Source organism: Ambystoma mexicanum, chromosome 5q, assembly GCF_040938575.1.
Source record: "Ambystoma mexicanum isolate Mex_15411 chromosome 5q, UKY_AmexF1_1, whole genome shotgun sequence".
Taxonomy (NCBI): domain Eukaryota; kingdom Metazoa; phylum Chordata; class Amphibia; order Caudata; family Ambystomatidae; genus Ambystoma; species Ambystoma mexicanum.
Genome location: NC_090933.1, coordinates 955,600,388 through 955,605,225, shown reverse-complemented (window position 1 = coordinate 955,605,225; position 4,838 = coordinate 955,600,388). Strand labels below are relative to the sequence as shown.

At 40.5% G+C, this 4,838-nt stretch overlaps 1 long non-coding RNA gene across 1 annotated transcript; it reads right to left on the bottom strand.

Moving 5' to 3' along the window:
* Positions 1–1,201: 1,201 nt before the first annotated feature.
* Positions 1,202–2,330, bottom strand: LOC138498668 (uncharacterized). The gene is made up of 3 exons (XR_011278821.1): positions 2,068–2,330; positions 1,798–1,925; positions 1,202–1,304 (listed from the first exon to the last, which is right to left on the bottom strand). It is a non-coding gene; the product is annotated as an uncharacterized lncRNA (long non-coding RNA).
* Between the last annotated feature and the right edge of the window lie 2,508 nt (positions 2,331–4,838).

Below are 4,838 nucleotides of genomic sequence, written 5' to 3'. Positions count from 1 at the left end.
AATGTATCGCTATTGAAAAAGAAAAATCGAATTGCTAATCTTCCCCAAACCTTTTCTAATATGATGAAATGTTTCTAACTATAAACTGAACTCTCATGAGGACCCCATTCTTCAGCCGCTCCCACCTCCACCCAGATAACACGTGTATGACCCCACCTACTACCAAGTAACGGATGGGTGGTGGGGGGAGAGGGAGGTACTGCTCAACTGCATTGCTGTTGCTCTTGTACCTCGGGGGGCTGTCACTTATACTGTACGAAATGTGGCCCTGTGTTTACTGTTCCTCAAGCCCATCACACTACTTGTGAGTCAGACAAGCATCTTTATGTGTTAAGACATGTATTCATGTTTAGCATGAAGCAGCCGGTTGGCCTTTGAAATGTTTCTGTATTGATGTTTCCCTGTCTTTCGATTCTAGGTGATCAGGTCGGAAGAGGCTTCTTGTGACATTGTGCCTAATGGGTCATCTGGGCGCCATAGGAAGCCAATGAACGGCCACAAGAAGATAAAGACAATTCTTCGGAAATATACCAGTTGTTTACCTTTTAAGATCACACTGTACTTATACTTGGGGGCTGCTGAAGCTGGTGCTTTACAAATTAACAAGAAAAAACAAAATGGCTACTTTAAAATTTGCTTTCATAGATGATTCTAACTCTCTATAATGATACCCACGTGGGAAATATTTTAACATGTTAACCCATTTCAAGAGTCCCAGGACATGTGCCTGGGTGTTTGTGAAGCCTATAGCGCCAAGGGTGTACCATCATGGTAAACCTGACTGGGACCAGTGCCTAGTAAGAAAGTACATATCCGTCTCGTCCTCCGGGCCGGTCTGATCCCGGCCACAAGCACGCACACTGCTTCTGGCCATTGACTAAAAGAAAGCCACATCCGCACTCAGGGCAGGATGAATGTGTGTCAGGGGCGGTGGGGGTCCATTTCAACATGTCTTTGTATTATAATGAAGTAAAAAATACAATAGCTGGTGAATAGCTGCAGATTAACGAAGACAGAGTAAGTTCCCACTTTGGGGACTCCCGTCCCCTGCACACTATTAATGGCTAACTAGAGCTCAATGAATTTATGTTTCATAAGAGGAAATGAGATTCATAAATTGCAATCAGTACACATGTATATTTTTTTAGAAAAAATGGCCTTTGTCCAAATAATTAGGGTCCAACTTCCAAGTAAATATGTTCTTAAAGATGATTTATTCATGTGGAAATTCCCAACGCGTTTCGAGATCAACTCTCTTCATCAGGGGCTGCAATAATTCATTCAACGGTCAACAATTTTTTGTTCTATAAATACAAAGGAAATATGTACAATAAATTAGAATGCCATTTTCAGGAAAACTTATTATGACAAGAAGTAATGTCAATCATTATAGAGGATCTAGTTAAACCTTCTAACACATCAATGTAGATTAATCCCATAGGTTCATTGTTATTTAATTACCAAGCAGAATGTTTTTCATTTGTAACAACCTTTACGGGGTAGACTAATTCCACCTTTAACCTTATATATGGTCACCAATCATTATGGATTTCTGATTATAATCAAGGCACATGCTTGCATCTAAAGCTATATGGTGGCACATATTGTGCATCCTTACGATGCCTCAATGAAAGTAAATCACTAACATCAATCATATGTGCAACGTCTGATAGTGGTATTGTTCACTAGATCTAAAATAATCGGTCCCCATTAGGCTTAACCTCATAATCAAAGTCATAAATCTGTAATAGACAAAACAGTCAACATTATGCAAAAATGTGTTTACGTAAGGTGTACCGTATTCTCCTAATTAGTAGGGATCGCAGAAAATGAGATCATCAAGATGTCAGGGGGCAGTCCATCCATCCATATTTAGGTAATAGTATTCAGATACCATTAGACACAAAGAAGGTTTCAGTGTGGACCTGTAGGTTAAGGTACCATGTGTAAGTAAAAAGGGAAAAGAGCATTCCGTAAAAAATGCGTTAACACGGCTGTCAATATAAAGATAATGTGCCTCCTGGAAGCACCTTGCGTTGTGTGATGGAAACGCATGAAGATACTTACTGGTATCAAGGCGAGTGGTTTGTAAAGACAGGGGCCGATTCAGCCGAGCGCCATAGCATCGGTAAACAAGACGGCCGTAATTATATGCGTCATAGTTGTGACGTCATCACGTAGGAACGTGAATGACATTACAGTAGTAAACAAAATTGTGCACGTCATTATAATGCGTTCGTGTATGCTATAAATGCTGACTGGCTTCCAAAGTAGCCGTAATTTTACCATGTGTGTACTTTCACCAGTTATAAGTCCTTGGATGCGTTGAAGACTGCAAAGTTGTAAAGGATGGCAAAAAGAAGTAACTAAATGTCACGTCATCTAAGAGGTGTGTACCATGTCATCTGTGTGTCTGTGAGAGTCAAGCAGGTGCTGGATGTACTAAGTAGCAAAGCACGGGATACAGGAACAAAATGGGTATCTACTGTTGTGTTGTTTGGTATATATAGTCCAGTAATGGACTGACAAAATAGTTTCCCAACCACGACCTATTATAATATAATTCATAGGCATAAGGAGTCACATTATTGATTTTTTACATCATGTCCAATCTCGAATTCTTCATACCCAAAGATGTATTTACTCTGCTGTCTCAGACAGGGAGTTCACAGTCTACTAAGGGCTGTACACATGCAGAGATCATAAGTATCATGGTGATTTAGCTGTCTCTAGTAAATGAGTTCACAATCTACATCTACAGTATACACAGCCGATGTATGAGTCACATTTCTAAAAACACATTCTGTAATGCTCTCGTTCCCAAAGGTGGTGGAATCCCTCTTACCTCAATTTATAGTAGGGATTATTGAAGACATTTTTAAAGGAATGGGCCCAATTAAAAAATCTTCATTTAGACCATGGGGACTGACTGCGTCTAGTTTGTGGATCCAATTAAGTTCTCTCTGTGCTAATCTTTTAGCAAAGTCTCCTCCTCTTGGTAATGACTGTACCACTTCTAAGATCACCCATCTCAGTTGTGAAATATTGTGGCCATTTTCTTTAAAATGTCTAAACACTGGAGATTTTACATTGCTGGTCCTAATGTTTGATTTATGCTCCTTCCAGCGCTCCTTGGCTTTTCGGATTGTTTTGCCCACATAATATTTCCTGCAGGGGCATCTTAGTGCATAGATCACATTCTTGCTATCGCATGTTGCATAGTCCTTGAGGAATATCTTTTTGCCATTGCTAGGATGGCGAGTGTATTCACCTTTAATTATATTTGTACAGTGCTGACAGTGTAAGCAAGGGTAAGTCCCTGGTTTCTGTTTTCTAAGAGATGTTTGTTCTGTAGAATAGCTGCAGATTATCGGGGTACAGGCAACAAGAAAGGAGACAAACACTCAATGTCTGTCTGAAAAACGATTACTCGCTTTTTGACAGCATGATGCTAACTGCAAGGGTGGGGTGATGATCTGAGGGTGCCAGTAAAGCCAGCCTGTAAGTGCGCTTGTCATGTTTAAAGTCCGTAATTAAAGGAATATGTTTCTGCTTCACAAAACCGACAAAATTGGCAGCTGATGGGGCCACTGTGGACTCTGGTCACATTTCAACTGGAATGGTTGAAAGGCCCCAAAGCTGTCCCTGTGCCACACCTCTGACTAACGTGCTACAGTTTTGCGATGTGTTAATAAGGACAGCATGACTCTGCCATGTTCGCAATTTTTGTGAATTCACACCAGACTTGCCTCTGGAAGGGGTCAGGAACACCGTTATATAAATGCTCAGGACATGTAAAGGCTGCTGATTGACTATGTGCATGCTTTGTTATTAGAAATAATTTGGTCAGGTGGTAGTTATTCAGTCCTCTGAATAGACACACTCAGGTAAAGGCGGTAACCACTCCTTAATGTGTGCCAGCAGATCTGTACACATTTAGAATTACAAAAGGGGCCTTTTTTAATATCTTATTGTTATCAATGCGTGCAATATGTGCCATTTCAAGTCAAACAGAACAATGTACCCATTGCACCTTTCCATAATGGCCTCTGGGGACCTGCAGCATCTGTTAAAGGAATATAGATGGGTGACGCTATTTACTCCCACTGGTATTTGCAAATATTACCCTTTTGTAAAAAGTGGAGATTGTTCCCGGTGGTTAGGAGTACCAGGTTGCTTTCATCAGACCTCTTCTATGACTAGAATGTAATTGTAGGTAGGGGCAGGTAAAATCTTTCTGCAAAGCACTTCACAGTGCAAAATATTGTCACATTTCCTCAAAATGTTTAATGGAGAATGACTAATGTATCACTAATCATGCTTAACTCTTGCCTGCCTTTACAATCTAATTATCACATACTATTTATAGGTTAAGAATCATATTAGCATTCATCCATACAGTGAAGCTAATCATCCAGTGACAAGAAATGCATTCTTTAGGTGACTGTTGTTCTATAGTAGAATTATTTGCCAATCGGCTGTGTAGTCAGTCTTGCATGCGCTGCTGCCATTGGGTGCAGATAATAATATCAGATGCTTGTGTAGAATTCTGGTCTCCCTGACCATTGCAGCATATAATGACATCCGGCACACAGTGCCACTGAATTCATCATGCCTGTTAATCATGGAGGTGTGATCTATTGCTGTTGGAAAGAAAATCAAGCCATGTTTTTACATTAAAGGAGTGACCATGCCACTTATTGTTTGGTTAATCAGGGCGAGTACCCTCAGAAAATGCTAGAGGAAAACCCCTTCTCTGGCTCGGGCTGGGGTACTACCAAGGAAACCAATAAGGGAGGGCCCTACCAGGAAATGTCTTTGTACTCAACAACATTTAG